Raw genomic sequence first — 21,885 nt, 5'->3', positions numbered from 1 at the left:
TACGAGGCAGCGCTCACCACGTCTCGTATATCGTACGCGCAAACGACCATCACCTGCGTGCAGGTAGAATCTGCTTTCATCGCTGAAGACAACGGCGCATTGTTCCGTCTCCAACGATCTTTTGACGGCACCAGTTGAGCCGTCGATGCTGTGGCATGAGTGGAAGACGGGCCAGAGGTGTGCGTGCCCGTGATCCCATTGCTTATAACCTGTTCACAACCGTTAGTTTTGACATGTCTGGGATCGTAAGCCCTCTTTTCTATGATGTAGTATCTGTATTATATGGCACTGCTGCCCTTACAATATGACTACCTTGGCGGGCGTCTGTGATATGTGGACGTCTACAGTTGTGAGAATGTTCATGCGACTATTGTTACCAGTAACGCTGCGCAACTGACGCAGCACGTCGAACTCATATGGAAAGGACCATCCTGCCACTCGCAACTCCAAAATTTGACCCCTTCCAAACTCGCTCAGTTGGCTATAAGAAGCAGGAGTGCATCTCCGTGGGTCGGTTGGCTCCTTGCTTCACAGGTTTGCAGCCCATTGAGTCTTCCCTATGAAGGGGTAGACACAGATAGCGCTCTGGTAGCTACGCCACTACACTATCTGTTGGTGGACGACGTTGAAACCGTTATCAGTACATCTCCTCGACCTCAAGTGGCAGATGACGTATCAAATGGAAATCGAGTTCGTCTTTCGAGGTGTAATAATTCATTTTCCGGCACTGTATTTAAGTACTATGTAATATATTAAAGTTATCTTGAGAATATTGTTGCCGGCCGGGGTGGCCGAGCGGTTCTAGGCGCTACAGTCTGGAGCTGCGCGGCCGCTACGGTTGCAGGTTCGAATCCTGCCTCGGGCATGGCTGTGTGTGATGTCCTTAGGTTAGTTAGGTATAAGTAGTTCTAATTAATAGGGGACGGATGACCTTCGCAGATAAGTCCCATAGTGCTCGGAGCCATTTGAACCATTTTGAGGATGTTGTTAATTCTTCAGTCAGACTGCTTTAGTGTGAGTAAAATTCTGGATCTTTCTTGATTAGTTACGTAATGCATGGCCGGTTAAGCTATAGTTCGTCAGCTTGCAGCTTGAAACCGAAGGACGTCGTCTAGCACGGAACACATAGTACTTGTAAATAAACTGAGCTTCTTTAATGTCTCAACGAATGTGCAGTCGGTAGAGAATAGGAAGTCATTTTAAAATACTGTAGTAATCTGAAGTTAGGCGCAATATGTAATAGATATTGAGTAGCAGCAATGATGTCCAAGAGTCTTTTTCGTCAGTTTTTTGCTATTCACTACGAAATTAGTAACAGTTGCTATCCCCCTACCCTGAGTTTCGAATCATTGCCAACCGTAGACGAACACAATATGCTTTACCTGTGTTTTCACCAAGCTTGATGATGTCATCGATCTAGCCGCCCACTGTGAACGCGCGATGCGGACACATCCACAAAACGGGCGATAACGGGATCGGTAACCGAAATCGCTACTCGCATGTCAAAGAGAGACCGACGCTCAAGCCTAAATTGAAGCAAAGACTTTTGCTGCTGCTGCGATTAAAAGCAGAATCTGCCCGGCGGGATGGCTCTCCGCTGTTAGCCCGTGACAGAAAAAAAGGGCCGGCCGTTTTAGCGACGCGTAGGTGTGTGCGCGTAGCGCGTGTGACGCACTGGGGTCTGCGCACCTTTCATCCTGCCGGCGGCCGTCCGTCGCGTCCCCCCAATCAGTGCGCAGCCGCTTTGTCGCCCGCCGTCAGCCGATTGGATTACCGCGGCGGGCCGGCCGGGACAGCGCCGGTAATTGCGTTTTCTGACGGCTGTCGCCCGCGCTCGGGTATTTCCGGCTCCGTCCGCTGCCGGTGCGGGTGACGCGCCGGCCGCCAGCGAGTGGCGGGGACTCCCCCGCTCCCACGGATCTCCGGGTGCGTGTCTGTCGGCCTGAGGGAGAGGTGCCGATGTGTCCGGCCGTTGCCGGCGTACGCCGCCCCGTCCCGCGGGTGCGTGCGTGTATGTGCGTGAGTGCGTGTGCCTGCGCTGCCGGACCGTGTTGGGAGCGGCCAAGCGCCGCGCTGTCGTAACGAACTTGAGCTAATGTGGCCGTGTCGGTGCGCCCCGTGGGATGAGCAATGCCAGCGCGGACACGGCGGTGCTTGGCCTAACGGCCTCTGGCGCTGATCGCCTGTCGAGCCCAGAGGTCACACCGGGTCACGTGGGGGTCAACGCGTCAAAGGGCTGTCGCGGCACACAGTCCGAAATTTTCAAACCTGCTACAACTCTGATTCTCAGACCTTGTCGGATCGCGTCCCGTGAATATCCTCCAACAACTTTTACCTACTAAATTAAGCTCTAGGTTGAACAAATCTGAACACCCAAAGTCTCAAATAACGATATAGATCAGGAATATTTTCATTAACAAAACGCAGTCTTCAGCCGTAATATTTCACTTCGCTGTTCTAAAAATAAAATTTAAAAAAAATCTTAACACCTTCTCTCAAATGATCAACTTCAGATTATGAATAAAACAGTAATAAGTATCTGTTCAAGTAGGTTTTTTTTTTTAAAAAAATAGGTCTGAGCCCCTCCATGCTCGCATAAGCATGGTGACCAACTCAAAAGGTCTACTGTCACCTCTGCATTGTTAGTGTTTAGAATCGAGGTGATCGCAGGAGCGAGGAACTGCGATGTTATCTGTACGTCTGGGTAGGGTTACCCATTAATACGGGCGCATCTGGGTGATAGAAGTAGTCGACAGAGTCAAGCTTGAAAGAAGAGCGGTTTGAAGGGCAGAGGGAAAAAGTGCCAAGGCAAGTGCCAAGGGAAGAAAACCTCTGCGACAGTGTCAGGTTGGGTAGTAAGGGCAGTAGCGGTTTCTTGCTATCTGCGATAGATCGTGCAAGATAAGGTTATGTTAGCGGTTGGGTATCATGCATCAGTACCATAGAAGCAATGCCAGATTGTCATGGAATGATCACTACTATCGAGGAGGTGAGCGCTGCTGCTGCTGGGCCGACGATGTCTCCTGGGCCAGCTGCTGCTGCTGCTGCTCCTGTAACATAGCCATGTCGTTGTAGGTTTGTCAGTTCGATGGTCCTGAAGGAACTGGCAGTGTGATATGTGTTGGGGGTTTGTTTGTGAGTGGTGTATGGCTTCCCTGCGATTGCCAGTTCTCATGGCAGGGGCTCAGCTAGCAAGCTACTCAGTGGCTGATGTGCAGGGGCTCGCCTCATTGTGTCGTTTGCGTAGTTACGAAGTTTCGATAGATGGTTAGTCCCTAAGGAGTGTCATTGGGCGCTTGTGTTTCCATCTATGGTTGCGATCGTAGTTGCCCACGTGTAGGATGTGAGGATTGTTCGAGTGACTTGATTTCTTGTACAGTCGTGTGCCGAGTTTTTTGAATACCTCCTGGAGAGTCTCCAGTCGGTATTCTCGGTGAAGGTCCGCTGCCTGCGTGTATCGGGGAGCATTGCTTATGATACGGAATACCTTGTTCTGTATTTTCTGGAGGCGGTCCAGGTGTGTGGACGTTGCGTATCCCCAGACAGGAGCTGCGTATGTCATCAGCGTTCTAATCAGTGTCATGTATAATGTCCTAGACACCCTCCTATTCAGTGTACTATTCCTGTTGAGCATAGGATATAGAGGGAATATATTTAAAACTACACTAGCTGCTTGCCCACTGCTTCGCCCGCATGTGCGTGGGTCACTTATGTTTCATACACATATCTTTATCATACGAGGGCGTGCTGAAAAATAATGCATCCGAATGTTTTATATGCAAACTCATACAGCTTTTTAAATAAAATAAACGTTAACATTCTGACATTCTGCATCTTTATTCTTCATGTCTACATAATTATTTGTCAGCATAGTCACCCTGGCGACCAGGATATTTCTCCCAACGAGAGAGAATTTGTTGAAACCGTCACTGAAGGATCTTTCTACATCTACATCTACATCTGCATCCATACTCCGCAAGCCACCTGACGGTGTGTGATGGAGGGTACCTTGACCACCTCTATCGGTTCTCCCTTCTATTCCAGTCTCGTACTGTTCGTGGAAAGAAAGATTGTCTGTATGCCTCTGTGTGGGCTCTAATCTCTCTGATTTTATCCTCGTGGTCTCTTCGCGAGATATACGTAGGAGGGAGCAATATACTGCTTGACTTCTCGGTGAAGGTATGGTCTCGAAACTTCAACAAAAGCCCGTACCGAGGTACTGACCGTCTCTCTTGCAGAGTCTTCCACTACAGTTTATCTATCATCCCCGTAACGCTTTCGCGATTGCTAAATGATCCTGTAACGAAGCGCGCTGCTCTCCGTTGGATCTTCCCTCTCTCTTCTGTCAACTATCTGGTACGGATCCCACACCGGTGAGCAGTATTCAAGCAGTGGGCGAACAATTGTACTGTAACCTACTTCCTTTGTTTTCGGACTGCATTTCCTTAGGATTCTTCCAATGAATCTCAGTCTGGCATCTGTTTTATCGACGATTAATTTTATATGATCATTCCAATTTAAATCACTCCTAATGCCTCCTCCCAGATAATTTATGGAATTAACTGCTTCCAGATCATAAAGGATCTTTCATTCTATGTATTCGCAGCACATTACACTTGTTCACATTGAGATTCAGTTGCCATTCCCTGCACCATGCGTCAATTCGTTGCAGATCCTCCTGCATTTTAGTACAACTTTCCATTGTTACAACCCCTCGATATACTACAGCATCATCCGCAAAAAGCCTCAGTGAACTTCCGATGTTATCCAAAACGTCATCTTTGACTTTGTTGACGGAGCCAGAACCTAACCAGTGCTTGCACCACTTCATCACTATCGAAGAAGACGCCTCGAAGCTGTTCTCTAAGTTTTGGAGACAGATGAAACTCAGATGGTGCCTAGTTGGGATTGTATGGAGGGTGGTCGATGACAGTGAACTCAAGGCGTCAGATTGTTGCAGATGTCGCAGGGCTCATGTGTGGTTTGCGTTGTCATGCTGAAAGAGAGGTATTCCATACGTGAAGGAACTCTTCGAATTCGAAATTCGTTTGCAGCACGCTATTTTTCTCGCACCAACATAATTACATTACACACCGCCATTTTGCACGCTACAATTCGAAACCATCTAGGGCAGATGGCTGTAAGTTTGTAGACTTAAAGACTAAAGATGTAGAATGTTAATGGCAAATGTTTTATTTAAAAAGCTTTAAGAAGTTTCATACAGAAATTTCGGGGGCATCGAAATTTGAGCACTCCCGCAATTCTCACACATATATGTACACATATTCATCTGTATCTCTAGCGAGTTTAGCTCAAATGTTTCATCTTAATTCTGAGTAAACTCGTAATTCGACCAGTAACTGACTCTCGTCTCGAGATAAAGAACCGTCACTAGTATCTGTCTGATTCTCCGCTGTCTTACACTGTGGAACTCTTAGAGACGACGTTAATATATTTGTAGTATAGCGCCATGCGACATGATCTTCTCTAATCTATCTACGATAAGGTTGGAAGCTGAAGAAATGAATTAAAATTTGTGCTGCGGCCGAGACTCAAACATGGTCTTCGACACTGAAACACGCTGGCAACATTATTGGCACGCTGCAATGATGATTTTAACATGGAGCTGATGTACTGAACTACGTAAATAATGCACAGACGGCGCTTCATATTTCTAAAGTGTTCCAAGTCAACTAATTATAAGATACAAATACCAACAGGGGGTTTTCAGACGTTCCTACATTTCACTCCTCATCATCCTCATCCCTTTCCTTAGCAGTATTACAGATATCTTACTCCCACAGTATTTCTATACAAGTAATGACATACGTTTAATTCTAACTTTGGTTGAAATTTTTCCAGGCGTTCCTGAGCTATGCTTTCATGTCATCCGTTACACACCGAACCCTCAGCCGTAGGAGTACTAGGTGTGTCTTATGTCGCAGTATTTTTTCTTCAAGCGGTAGAGATATATGCTGATATGTCACTGTCTTTGTACCCCCCCCCCCCCTCCCCGACATTTACCTCCACGTCTACCCCAAATTCTATGGGCGGAACATCATCTGGCGGTCAGCAAGGATGCAGTGACGCCGAAAACTATGGATTTGATATTAATATAGGTCCTCATTTAATATTTTTACATTTCACCCCATCTCACCCCATCCCACCTTCGGAGGGGGTGGAGTAGGCATATATTACACTCACAACATTTTTATATAAATAATTATAATATCTGCTCAGGGAGTAGGTGTTGTGTTGTCCTAATCATCATCATTTCATCCCCATCGACGCGCAAGTCGCCGAAGTGGCGTCAAATCGAAACACTTGCACCCGGCGAAGGGTCTACCCGACGGGAGGCCCTAGTCACACGACATCACAAGCTGTGAGAAGTTAAAGGATTTTTGTAAATGATCTCAGTCATAAACTGTAGAACAAGAGGAATACCTTTGTACCAGACTTGTAACAGCATTCAGTAATCTCCCACATATTACTAATTCCACTTTGTGTCGTGCAAATGCATGACTCAGGGATGATGGGTAAGGTGAATGGGGTAAATGGTAGGTGGGAGGGGGATTAGCTAGACAACTGATAATGTGCGGTTTTAGACCAACACGCTTGAGACCTATATCTCCATTCTGGAGGACTACATCGGTGTTTTTTGAGCGTTACATCTGCTCCAGTTTATCACCTACATTTTGTAACGAAATTTTCATTTGCATAAGTGGAAAATTTCCACTTTTGCTCTTATAATTCGAGTAATGTAATACGTTTATGGCTGTATAGCTATAACAGCTTCATATAGTGTAGCGTGTTATTGTTGTACTTGTGAAATACAATAATTGCCTCTTTATTCACACAAATTAATGACTGCTGTCGACAGACGATCTCATGTCGATTTCATGTGTCTAAGTTTCCAGAACGCCTTGGACACAACTCCTGAGAACAGTATTTCTAACCACATTGTCTGCCTATGGAATATCGCCTCAGCTGAGCAGCCGGCTTCTTAATGATCTGCGAGAAAGCTCAAAGTTTGGAGAACCGACAGGATGTCATTTAATGACAATGGAGTTCTGTCTAGTGTTCCCCAAGGAAGCATTATAGGACCTCTGCTGTTCTTGGATGAGATTAGATGTATGTTGATTGGCTGCAGCTAATGACATCGTTTACTATCTAGTAAAGTCATCAGAAGATCAAAACAAAGCACAAAATTAATTAGACAAGATACCTATATGGTGCTAAAGGTGACAGTTAACTCTGAAGTACAAAAAGTGTGAGAAACATCACATGAATGCTAAGAAATTAGGTTACATTTTGTTTACACGATAAATCACACAGATTTAAAAGTTGTCGTTTCAACTAAATATCTAGAGATTACGTCTTCGAATAATATAAATTTTAACCATCAGATAAATGCTGTGGTAATGTGAACCAAAGACTGAGTCTGTTGGCAGGACATTTGAGAGGTTTCAATAAAAATGCTAAGGTGACTTCTTGCTTCAGGCTTATCCGTCTTGTTTTGGAGTGCTGCTGAATGGTATGCGGAAGAAAACCAGAAATGATGGCGGAGGACATCGAAAAAATTCAAATAAGGGAATTTCGTTTCGTAATGACGCGAAACAGAGGAGAGAGTTTCACACATATGCCTCGGTTCAACCATTTGGAATCCATATAAGGGAGACATCAACAACCTGCGACGCAGGACACAAAACATTTTCACACCACAGAGTCATTAACGATCATGTTCGTGGAGTGGCTGTTATTAAATAAAAGGTGTTTCTCGTTACCGCGAAATCTTTACCCGAACTTTCAAACACCAACTTCCCACTCCGAATGCCAAAATATTTAATTGACTGCCAGCAACACAGTGAAAACCTATACCAGTTTGATAAAGTAAGAGAAATCAAAGCTCACACGGAAAGATCTAGATGTTTTTCGAGAGTGAGACGGTAAACAAATAATCGAAAAGTGATTCTATGCCTACCTTACTAATAAATTAAGTATGGAAATGGGCTGGTCATGGAGGTCTTAACGCACTTCAAGTCTTTTCACGAAGCCATTTGAAATACTTATGAGGGAGACATCACCAACATGCGACGCAGAACAGAACACGTTTTTTACACCTCACCATCATGAATGATCACGTTCCTTAATTCATCCTGCAACGAGTTGTAGTCTGCAATACTCACCATGGCCGTAATTTCGAAACAGTACTATGAAACACTAGTATAACATAAATATTTTGTGTTTCTACGTCATTTTTGGTTTCTACACTTGTATTGCAGTCGTTTGGTTTAACTGAGGGCTAAACCAATATCAGAGTTTTGTATAGTGAAACTTTGTACTTGTTCAATAACACGAACAAAAATTGTAACAAAAGATTAACACCGTTCTTAATTTCATTTCCGCATACCAAATTACCCGAAATAGAAATGTAGTTGATTGTAAACGATGAGATAATAGCTACGTTAGAATGACAGAGAGAGAAGAGACGGGAGAGAGAGTGTGACAGTGTTGACAATATACAGGTTGGTCCATTGATAGTGACCGGGCGAAATATCTCACGAAATAAGCATCAAACGAAAAAACTACAAAGAACGAAACTTGTCTAGCTTGAAGGGGGAAACCAGATGGCGCTATGGTTGACCCGCTAGATGGCGATGCCATAGGTCAAACGGATGTCAACTGCGTTTTTTAAAATAGGAACCCCCATTTTTTTATTACATATTCGTGTAGTACGTAAAGAAATATGAATGTTTTAGTTGGACCACCTTTTCGCTTTGTGATACATGGCGCTGTAATAGTCGCAGTTTAAGTACGTGGTATCACGCAACATTCCGCCCTTGCGGACGGTATTTGCTTCGTGATACATTATCTGCGTTAAAATGGACCGTTTACCAATTGCGGAAAAGGTCGATGTCATGTTGATGTATGGCTATTGTGATCAAAATGACCAACTGGCGTGTGCTATATATGCTTCTCGGTATCCTGGACGACATCATTCAAGTGTCCGGACCGTTCGCCGGATAGTTGCGTTATTTAAGGAAACAGAAAGTGTTCAGCCATATGTGAAACATCAACCACGACCTGCAATAATTGATGATGCCCAAGTAGGTGTTTTAGCTGCTGTCATGGCTAATCCGCACATCAGTAGCAGACAAATTGCACGAGAATCGAGAATCTCAAAAACGTCGGTGTCGAGAATGCTACATCAACATCAATTGCACCCGTACCGTGTTTCTATGCACCAGGAATTGCAGGGCATCGACTGTGAACGTCGTGTGCAGTTCTGCCACTGGGCACAAGAGAAATTACGGGACGATGACAGATTTTTTGCACGCGTTCTATTTAGCGACGAAGCGTCATTCACGAACAGCGGTAACATAAACCGGCATTATATGCATTATTGGGCAACGGAAAATCCACGACGACTGCGACAAGTGGAACATCAGCAACTTTGGCGGGTTAATGTATGGTGCAGCATTATGGGAGAAAGGATAATTGGCCCCCATTTTATCGATGGCAATGTAAATGGTGCATTGTATGCTGATTTCCTACGTAATGTTCTACCGATGTTACTACAAGAAGTTTCACTGCATGACAGAATGGCGATGTACTTCCAACATGATGGATGTCCGGCACATAGCTCGCGTGCGGTTGAAGCGGTATTGAATAGCATATTTCATGACAGGTGGATTGGTCGTCAAAGCACCATACCATGGCCCCCACGTTCACCGGATCTGACGTCCCCGGATTTCTTTCTGTGGGGAAAGTTGAAGGATATTTGCTATCGTGATCCAGTGACAACGTCTGACAACATGAGTCAGCGCATTGTCAATGCATGTGCGAACATTACGGAAGGCGATCTACTCGCTACTGAGAGAAATGTCGTCACACGTATTGCCAAATGCATTGAGGTTGGCGGACATCATTTTGAGCATTTATTGCATTAATGTGGTACTAACAGGTAATCACGCTGTAACAGCATGCGATCTCAGAAATGATAAGTTCACAAAGGAACATGTATCACACCGGAACAACCGAAATAAAATGTTCAAACGTACCTCCGTTCTGTATTTTAAATCAAAGAACTTACCTGTTACCAACTGTCCGTCTAAAATTGTGACCCATATGTTAGTGACTATTACAGCGCCGTCTATCACAAAGCGAAAAAAGTGAACTAACTAAAACATTCCTATTTCTTTACGTACTACACGAATATGAAATACAAAATGGGGGTTCCTATTTTTAAAAAACGCAGTTGATATCCGTTTGACCTAAGGCAGCGCCATCTAGCGGGCCAACCATAGCGCCATCTGGTTTCCCCTTCAAGCCAGACAAGTTTCGTTCTTTGTAGTTTTTTCGTTTGACGCTTATTCCATGAGATATTTGGTCTGGTCCCGATCAATGGACCACGCTGTATATCTCCTCAAGTTTGATCGAACTTGGTGCCATTTTTTTTTTGTGTCGTTACTCTTCTGAGTGGTTTAATGGTGCCCGCTGTGAATTGCTCTCCTGTGCCAACATCTTCGTCTCAGCTATTTGCTGTATGTATTCCACCCTCTGTCTTCCTGTACTATTTTTCCCCTCTATAGTTCCTCCTAGTAGCATGGAAGTTATTCCGGGATGTATTAACAGACGTCCTACCATCCTGCCCCTTCTTCTTCTTCTCAGTGTTTTCGATGTATTCCTTTCCTACCAATTTTGTGGAGAACCTGCTTACTTCATCATTCCACCTAATTTTCAACATCTTTCTATAGTACCATATCTCAAACGCTTCAGTTCTCTTCTGTTCTGGTTTTCCCACAGTCCAGGTTTCACTACCATACAACGCTATGTTCCAAACGCACATTCTCATAAATTTCTTCCTCAAACTAAGGTATATATTCGATAGGCCTACTAGCATACTTCTCTAGGCCAGGAATGCCCTTTTTGCCAGTCCTAGTCTGCTTCTTATGACCTCCTTGCTCCGTCGTCATGGGTTGTTTTGCTGCCTAGGTAGCAGAATTCCCTACAGATTTTCACTACTTTCGTCTTTCTTCGATTTACTCTCAATCCGTATTCTTTACTCATTAGACTCTTCATTCCATTCAAAAGATCCTGTAATTCTTCATTTTCACTGAGGATAGGAACGTCATAAGCGAATTTTATCATTGATATTCTTTCATCTTGAATTTTAATTCCACTCTTGAATCTTTCTTTATTTCCGTCATTGCTTCTTCGTTGGATGGATTGAAACAATATCCCTATGTTACACCCTTTTTAATCCGAGCACTTCGTTCTTGGTCTTCCACTCTTATTGCTCCCTCTTGGCCCTTATACATACTGTATATTACCCGTCTTTATCTATAGCTTACCCCTATTTTCCTCACAATATCGAAAATCTCGTACCGTTTGGCGTTGTCAAACGCCTTTCTAGGTCGACAAATGCTATGAGGGTGTCCTTATTTTTCTTTAGTCTTGGTTCCAATATCAGCCGCAACGTCACAACTGTCTTTACCTTTCCTAAAGCTAAACTGATTATCGTCTAACACATTCTCTATTTTCTTTTCTTTACGTCTGTTTATTAATCGTGTCAGGAGCTTGGATGCATAAGCTGCTAAGCTGACTGTGCTATAATTCTTGCACTTGTCAGCTCTTACAATCTTCAGAGTTGTGTTGATGATGTTTTTCCGAAATTCAGATGGAATGTCGCCTGACTCACCAAACTGATTAGTGGTTATACTCATGAAAGCGAATAGTGGTTTTGTTACCAGTTCTCCCAATGATTTTTGAAATTCTGATGGAATGTTATCCATCCGTTCTGACTTATCTGATCCTAAGTCTTCCAAAGCTCTTTGAAATTCTAATACAGGATCCCCTATCTCTTGTGTAGCGACTCGTGTTTCTTCCTGTCACATCAACGGACAAGCCTTCCACCTCACTGATGCCTTCAATGTACTCTTCCCACCCATCCGCTCTTTCCCCTGCATTAACAGTGCACTCTTTAATATTACCAACTTAAAGAGTACAGTTGACACAAAAGATCATGGCACGTACACAGAAACGCATTCTCATCGCGAGCGCTGGGCGTTTTGATTCGTTGTTGTCACGGAGGCGACTGCCTCTGTTGACTGTCCGTTGCACACTGCCCACTTCCAGCGATCTCGTTGCTATTTGCTCACTGCGTGGCATGGTACTTCAGTCTTTAGTCTTTGGACATCATAGGTACAGGAAAGTTCTTCATAATCAGGCACTTGTGACTATACACAGAGCCATCAAATTTATGTCAGAAGGAACAAACAAGAAAGTAAAATCTCATTAAAACCCGTATGGAGAGGGTTGTAGGAACCGCGAGCTACTCAAATCACTCAGTAAAGAGAAAAAAAGGGGCGGGTAAGCAAAGGTACAAGTGCTATCCACGGTCTCGTTTCACTACTTTTGAAAGACGAAGAAGGAGAAGAGAATCTTATTTTGAGTAGTAATTCCCAACAGATTATCAGGGGACTGGCGCGGTTTCCACATGACGCTTGTTGCTTATTTTATAAGGAGCGATCAAAAAGATTCCGCCTGAGGCTGTTGCTGCAAGCGTATATGCAATGAAGCGCGACTCCGATGTGAGTACATAAACACCGACATGCACGCGAGGGATTAGTGTGGCACTGTGTCTTCTGACGTGCGTGCGGTAAATGCGGAAACGTGAACTATGGCGACGTTATTACCAAAAGTGTCAGAACAGGACCAACGAGCTGTTACCCTTTTCTTGGCTGACGAAAGACGAACACCGGTTAACACTGATCGGAGAATGAAGAATGTGTTTGGGGCAGCACGTCTGTCGAAAACCATCGTTCTGGAGTGGAACGCCAAGTTCTATGCTGGTTGCAATTCTACTCAAGACACCACTTGGAGGCCAGCCTCATCCGTTGAGGAAAAGTGGGAACACTCGAGCATCCGCCCTGTGGCCTGATCTCTCCCTGTGCGATTATCAAGCCTTTCCAGTACCTTAAAAAAGATCTTCAAGTGTTGACGAGGATGTGCAGCAGGCAATTACGAACGTCTTCACGCAGGAGGACACGGTGTTTTACCGAAGGGGTATCTACTACCTGCTTGTTTTGCTTTGGTGCATCCTTTTTTTATGGAACCATTGACTCTGAACATCTGTTTTTGTCGAATAATTGCACTGACGTAACCTACTGATAAGCCCGCCCTGTTAGCCGTGCTGTCTAACGCACGGCTTTCCGGATTGGGAAGGAGCGCCTGGTCCCCGACACGAATCCGCCCTGCAGACTTGAGTCGAGGTCCAGTGAGCTGGCCAGTCTGTGGATGGTTTTTAGTCGGTTTTCCATCTGCCTCGGCGAATACGGCCTGGTTCCCCTTATTCCGCCTCAGCTACACTACGTCGACGATTGCTGCACAAACAAGTTCTCCACGTATGTGTACACCACCATTACTCTACCACGCAAACATAGGGGTTACACTAGTGGCACAATAACCCTGAAAGAGTGGTTCGGTGTGGGGCGGCGGAGGGGTGAAGTGGACTGCGGTAGTCGTCGTGGGGTTGTGGACCACTGCGGCTGCGGCGGGGACGGTGCCTCTCCGTCATTTCTAGGCCCCCGGTTAACATAGAATACAATACAATACAAACTATTGAAAAAATCATTTGCTAGCTGCTGACTTTAGCTTACTAATTCAGCATAAGCCACAGCCGTCGAACTGTTTCTCACGTAATGCGCAGTGCTCCTCCACAACGGTGCTCCGACCACTGCCGTAGCCCCTCCCCTACAATGCCGCACAAGAGTCGTCCGCACAGCTGCGGGCCAAGTTACTTTATGCGCACTCAACAGCCCTCATTACCTGGCAAACACCTCGATTGTCCACGCTTCACAGTCAAAGCTGTAGTTCCAGTTTCCAAGTTTCGTGTTTTAGGGCATCTCGTTGATGCTTAAGACTCGAAGAAAATCACAAAATAGTAATCGAGACACCATAAATCAAACAGGACGACGTAGTTTCTGAGAACGTTGGCCTAAAGCATCTTTGCTGAGAAATTCAACTTGGATATGGCAAACGTAATGCCTTTATGTGACACTCTACTATCGCTATGAGATTTAGATTTCAGAAGATATTCATTAAAATTATCAAATACTACTTCATTTACCCACACAGTTACCTACAACCTCGTTAACCGTCTCCACAGCTAAGAAAGAAATTTCAGGATGATTACATTATGAGTAAAAATAACAACTACAAACAGCCGCGAATAATGCAAAAATTTCTTCTTATTATTAAGATATTGCATACTATCTTGCAAAAAATACTGAAATACAATGAGCGCATGTTACGCGTTTAACAACATTTCCCAATGGTGTGTGTGATAATCACTTTTATAACTACGTAACTTATAACATTTCTTTATTTAAATGTCTACATTTTACATAATTTTAAAAAAGGCATCTTGCTGTACACCACTAGCTGCACTTCCGAATTACGAGGGTTGGAACTTTAATAGACGCAACTATTTATTTACACCTCGTACAAAGTAAATACGTGTTTCCAAGTTTTACTTACTTTCAAAGTAGTCACCAGCATTGTGTATAACCCGTTGCCAGCGATGTAGAAGCCGAAGGATACTCTTAGCAGTGCCAGTTGTGTTGACAGGTAGAGCGGCGCGGTCCATTTTGTAGCAGTTCTGAAGCGAATGCCGTGAAGTGTTTCCTTCAGTTTAGAAATCGAGTTGAACTTACGAGGGCATAAGTCAGGGGAGTGCAGTAGGTGGTATAGCACTTGGCAGCCCCATTAGTCAAACATGTCAGTAACAGCTTGCACTGTACGTGCTTGAGCATTGTCTTGCAAAATGATGGTCAGGACCTGCAGAAAATGTCATCGCTTCTGTCTCTATGCTGTTCATTTTTGGAACACAACCTACAATCAGCGTAGAGACAAAAGTGATGACACTTTCTCCAGGACCTGACCATCATTTTGCAGGACAAACCTCAAGCACGTACAGTGCAAGCTGTTACTGATTTGTTCGATTTTTGGGGCTGCTAAATGCTATACCACCTACTGCACTCCCCTGACTTAAGCCCTCGTAAGTTCTTCTCGATTTCTAAACTGAAGGAAACACGTCATGGCATTCGCATCAGAACTGCTACAAATTCGTCGGCTAATAGACCACGTCGCTCGAAATGTCAACACAACTGGCACTACTAAGAGTATCCTACGACCTCCACATCTCTGGCAACGGGTTATACACAATGCTGGTGACTACTTTGCAGGTCAGTAAAACTTTGAAACACGTATCTATTTTGCACGCTGTAAATAAACCGTTGCCACTATTAAAGTTCCAACCTTCGTAATTACTTTCCAGGCCGTCATTCGGGCACATAGACATAATCAGAGGCGTCTACTGTGTACACCTATGTCAATCAACGTGCCTGGTAAGTATAAAATCTTCGTGACGGTTAAAAATGACGTCGATCTCCGCAGTACACAGATCATCACGTGTACGTGTTATAAAGGCGAAACGTTAAACGCCCCAGTTCCTGGTCATATCAGACACTAACATCGAATTGGTGTTGAGTAAACATGCTGCTGTTACCAAAGAATGAATGGCTAATTCATCATATTTTGCACGCATTTTGTTATTTATGAAACAAGTATTCTTGGAATGTAAACAAAGGACACGCCATCGGAATCGTCTGTTTGGAAAACAAAAGCACATGATATCACACGCAGAGAATCCCTCTTCGGAATACTAGCTGAATATGGATTAGATCCGAGGAAAATGCACATCATAAATAAAACACTCGCAGAGGTTTCCAAACGTAAAATTTATGGGAGAACTGGCCAACGAATATGAAATAGACATAACACGACGGCAGGATGGCCCGTCTCCATCGGTATTCAACTACGTCCGCAAAAATATTGTTAAGAATCGAGAAGGGCAGGTGGACCAAAACATCGTCCAGAAGCTAAACTCAAAGGTTTGTAATAGATAATCTAGAATTTTCTCATACCATGGCAATAATGACCAGATACGTCACAGTTTCTCTAAAATAACTTGAAATGTTGTAGAAACAAACAGAGAGAAATGGACAACTATCACGCAAAAAAGTGTTTTTGACGGGTATCTTAACAGCTCCGAGTGAATTTAAAATTGGCACTAAAGTATTCCATGCCAAAAAATTGCCTGTTACTGAAAATTGTAACGACACGACATCCATTCCAACCAGACTTCAAAAATTAGAAACCACGTTTCAGTTGACAAAAAAAAGTATTTACAACATAAAACTAGTCACCTGAAACTATAAAATGAGACAGTATACATTATACAATATCAATGAAAACAGAAACACCTTACGCCTCAGAGACACGGACTCTACACCACAAAACATGAGCAATGAGAGGTAAAATTATACAAAATTACGGTAGGTATCTGAAGACAAGGAATGAAAGATAGAAAAAGTCAAAATCCAATTATAAAGTTTAAGCAAATTATTCTTTCACGGTTACAATACGAATGTAAGGACTGCGGAAGGCATAGAAAGGACGGATCCAAACAATATAATCCACCAGATTCACAAGCTCTTGAATAACAGCAATCGTAGAAGCAGCTGGAATAAGAAATCAAAGAGAACTGTAAGGAATAAAGCTCACGAAACCTACACGCCGGAGTGGAGTGAGGACAGTCAAATTACACAGGTATTTAGCTAAGAGAGTAGGAAGAAAAACCAAACATGGACGGCGCAGAGAAAACACGTTCACTCGTTGCATGTGGTGAGTATCGGCCTAAACGGAAGACCGGCGAGTAGTAATTTCACTCGGTTCTAAGCAGGGCATTAGGAAAAGAAGAAACAAGCTTTCGACTGTGGTGAAATTTTGAAGAAATTTGCATTTCTATCTTGTAATACGTCACTTAGCAAACTGTGTGCCGATGAATCTTCTAATTGTTCATATAAACCCAACTGGCATTACTCGTCCATTTTTTTATATACGAAAATCGTGTTTCATAATGGATGATTCACAGTGGGCAGCTATGACTGATGATGAGTAATTACGTATCGATAGGAACTGATGTGCTCACAGTGCTGTTTTTGAAAATACAGGGCTACTCCTGGTTGAGGCACTCACGGAGTTTTATAGGAGCCGTAAATATTTATGTGCACTCTACAACAAAGAATAAGTAACATAAAAAGCAATAAAAACGTATCACGAAGGTATGGTACGAATGGGATGGAAATCGGTAGGCGTTATGTACCTGTACAGACAAACAAATGACTACAATTTCAAAAATTGTATGATTTTCTCAAAAGAAAAAAGAGCTTAACAAATTGTGCCAGTCAATAACGAGTTGACCCACCTCTCTTCCTATACAAGCAGTTATTCTACTTGGCTCTGATTGACACAGTTGTTGGATGTGCTCCTGAGGGTATCGTGCCACATTCTGTCCAACTGGCACGTTAGAGCGTCGAAATCCCGAGGTGGTTGGAGGGCCCTACTTATAATACTCCAAACGTTCTCAACGGGGAGAGGTCCGGCGATCTTTCCGGCCACGGCACGGTCTGGCAAGCACGAAGACAAGTAGCAGAAGCTCTTACCACGCCCGGACAGCCAATACCTTTGTGGAATGTAATCCCAGGATGGCATGCATGAACGGCAACAAAATGGGGCGTAGAATATCGTCGACGTACCGCAACGCTGTACGGGTGCTGCGGGTAGCAACCAGAGAGGTCCTGCTCTGAAGTGAGATGTCACTCCAGATCATCACTCGTGGTTGTCGGGTGATATGGCGGACGAGAGTCACGTTGGCATCTCACAGCTGACCGAGACGTCTTCACTGGTGCCTCAGTTCGAAGCGGGACTCATCACTACTCCAGTAATGAGATTTCAGGCAGACGACGTGTCTGGAGAGCCCCGGTTGCTGGTGGGATACCAACCTGACTGTCTTCTGCCATGTGGCACTGCAAACAAGACTTCGGTGTCATTTATTTTCACAGCAGGATACCTTTGAGTGTTATCCGCGGCATGTTACAGCACAGCGGTACGTCGACGATTATCGACAACCCGTTCTGTTGCTCTTCGTGGCAAATCACCCTGCGCTTACATTACGCAAAGATATTACCCGTCCGCAGGCCGTGAGATTCTGTTGCTTTCTTTCGTCCTTGCCAAACCCTACCCTGGCAGGAAATGTCGCCGGATTTCTCCCTAATTGAAATATTATGAGCAGGACAACTCAACAAGCTCGGGATTTTGACAGTCTAACGCGCCATTGAACATAATTGGACACAATATCCCTCAGGAGGATATCCAACAAATCTACCAATCAACCCCAAGCCGAATAGTTTCAGGAGGTGGCCCAACACTTCACTGACTTGCTTAACTTGTGAAGCTCTTTCCAATGAATAAATCATTCAGCTTTTTCTGAAATTTTAATCACTTGTAATAACCAACCAAAAAATCGAAAATCATGTGGACCAGTTCATACAGAATGAAAAAAGTACAAGAAACACAAAACTGAACTGAATAAGTCACTTGACCTATACACCTCAAATGAATACCGTGATATCAGCCACCCTGCATAAATTAAGACATAAACGGCAAATAAAGCACGGAATTTTTTCAGAGAACAGACTCCACAAAAGAATTTAAAAAACGCATAGTGGGAATAGAATATTTTGCATGAATTAAATAGCTCAAACGAAGGCAGCAATACCAAAACCCCATACACAATCAGAAAAATCAGTAGTGCAACTTTAACTACACATACGTCAGTGCCACATAGACATCGATACACTCCCCCCCTCCCCTCAAATCCAACAAACGAAACACAAATCTGAAAACCCTCATTTCAAAGACATTTTCCTTCCACAAAGTACAATCTCACAATAAATGAAAAAGGTCATAAAAATCTACTGAACAACCATAGACAACTCCAAATTAGTCAAAGCTGGCCAAAAAAACGCACTACACACACACACACACACACACACACACACACACACAAACAAGCAAAGAAATATCGTACAGAAAACAACAATACATTCAAACTCATCACCAAATCAGATAAACACAAACATTCAACTTAAAAAACTATAAACTAATAAAAACTACCAGAAAAAATCAAAAAGAACTAAACAGGCAATAACTACGAGATATTCGATTCTATTCAGCTGAACCATTATCACGACGTCATAAAAACGAACATCCATCACAAGAGGGAGCTGCCGTTAAAATCATTACTCCTAAAACACGATCCATTTCATATGCGCCGCAGCCTCATAACGTCACATTCGAAAAAAGAAACAGTCAAATGTCTTTGAGAACCAAGGTTATAAATACGATCAATAGGCTTTTCTTTCGCAGCCATTTTAACTGTGCACTTAGGTTTCTGTCTAAGTTAACCGTCAATAAACGTGACACATTTCAAGAACGATCAAATAACTTTAGAAACAAGATTATTATGACAAACACTAATCCTTTATCGCAACAATTTAAATTGTGCTCTTAGATTCCTGAGCAACCTTACTGTGGGAAATCGCGCCAAAGGAGGAAAGAAAAAGTCAAATGGGCTATTTGTGGCAAAGAGAAATATAAACACAATCGCTACTACTTTCTCTAGCAACAATTACGCAATTTGTGCTTTCGGGTTTCACCATAACCACACCTTCGTAAATCACGACATATTTCGAATGAACTGCGTAGTTTACAAATTTCATAGTTTACATCGGTTACTAAGACAACAACATGGCACATTTAGTGAAAGAGTGCTTACATACTTTCGCATAGTAAACTCATGAAGTCACACAGAAGGCCTTGGGTCAAATCAGTCGGATAGAATCGGACGATGCGCTTGAACGAAAAATGCCGCGCTATGAACGTATTAGGATTCCTGTTCAAGCATTCCATCTAATAGTGAAAATTATATCAAATTCCTCCAGTAGTTCCTGAAATTAGCATTTACATAGAGACAGATAAACGCGGCATTGGGCTTTAATTTGTAATATGTGTAGATTTTTGACATAGCGGAATTGTTCCGACAAGAATAATTCCCGTCTTGAATAAATTTCATTGATGTATTATGGGTCTGCGGTGGCAAAATCGTACTTTCGAGAAATTTAATTAGTAATTTCCAAAAATGTTTGCCTATCGAAGCCGCGGGGTCCAAACATAGATATCGAATGTGCGATTGTAAATCGATCACGCGACTGTGGTGCGGATGTTATGAGCATGTTTATAGTGGTCACTACAGAAAAGACAAAAGAAGAGCGTTACTAAAATACTTGTAATTACAAAGGAAGCGACTTACCTCACTCGTCGTCGATGTTGTCATGAGGAAGTCCATTTGATGTGTATGCTACGGGAAGCATTCCCTTTTTGCCGTAGCCTGAACAAACTCTGCCAATGTCACGCAAAAATATGCGTAGAGTGTCACATGCGTTAACTTTTCCTTACAAACGCAAGTTATGGAAATTGAGGTACTGAAACAAGTAGAGTCCGTCTTTTTCTCCTGGATGCCCTTCTCTTTTAATGGAAGACTTCACAGATTTCCACAACCACTCTATGTTCTGCGGGTGCACACTGAGGTCATCAGAAGACACGAACTCTACAGAGTGGTTGACGAACTAGTGGTGGAATCCTTCAGCTTTCAGTACCTGTAATGACTTTACTACCGGGCAGTATGAAGTGCTTTATGAAACCGACGAAAGTTACCTTGTCTCTGAACAACACTCTCACAACAAAACACTTCCGAGACTCTCGTTCAATATCACCGAATACCCAAATGTGTTTCATTTCATTATTTGAAGGTCGCCCTCTCCGGTTTTTCCTTCTTGCTAAGTGCGATTCGTCCACTTCAACAACTTTACTTGATCTATCGATCGGTACACTGTCGTTCGCTCAGTATTACATTACACAATTCTCTGCAAATCCCGAAATAGTCGCACATGGTATTAGTAGATAAGACAATTTCCGATGCTGTTGCTTGCAGGGTGTAGTCCCTAATCGACCAAGATAGAAGAATTGCGCTGCTCTGAATTGATAATTTGGAATAGTCAAACCATGTTTTCTTCCTGATAGTCGTTCGTTTTCCACACTTTCCGGAATGAAATTGCAACGGTATTTCAGTATCAGAACTGTTATTACGAAGTCTCATACACTTCGCCCCACGGCAGTCTACACAATCCCTCCTTTCCTTAACCGGTATTAGTCCATGTTGGATAAATTCTAGTGTCCGATACCACCCGTCGGCTTTGACCAATGACGTCATACGTAAGGCAAAGATGATGCAATGGACCATCTATGAATGGAACCGATCATACTCTTAAACAAACGAATGTAGCATGTCATAAAATAATACATTTAACGCGACTATTATTTATCCGCGAATTTCATTTAAATAAGTTGAAGATGACTTGAATAAATAAGAACACGAGAGCAATTACGAGTGCATATATTATACACTCCTGGAAATTGAAATAAGAACACCGTGAATTCATTGTCCCAGGAAGGGGAAACTTTATTGACACATTCCTGGGGTCAGATACATCACATGATCACACTGACAGAACCACAGGCACATAGACACAGGCAACAGAGCATGCACAATGTCGGCACTAGTACAGTGTATATCCACCTTTCGCAGCAATGCAGGCTGCTATTCTCCCATGGAGACGATCGTAGAGATGCTGAATGTAGTCCTGTGGAACGGCTTGCCATACCATTTCCACCTGGCGCCTCAGTTGGACCAGCGTTCGTGCTGGACGTGCAGACCGCGTGAGACGACGCTTCATCCAGTCCCAAACATGCTCAATGGGGGACAGATCCGGAGATCTTGCTGGCCAGGGTAGTTGACTTACACCTTCTAGAGCGCGTTGGGTGGCACGGGATACATGCGGACGTGCATTGTCCTGTTGG

Source organism: Schistocerca serialis, chromosome 2 (assembly GCF_023864345.2).
Source record: "Schistocerca serialis cubense isolate TAMUIC-IGC-003099 chromosome 2, iqSchSeri2.2, whole genome shotgun sequence".
NCBI classification, from domain to species: domain Eukaryota; kingdom Metazoa; phylum Arthropoda; class Insecta; order Orthoptera; family Acrididae; genus Schistocerca; species Schistocerca serialis.
The sequence above is the reverse complement of the archived record's forward strand: the minus strand, read 5'-3'. Positions refer to the sequence as shown.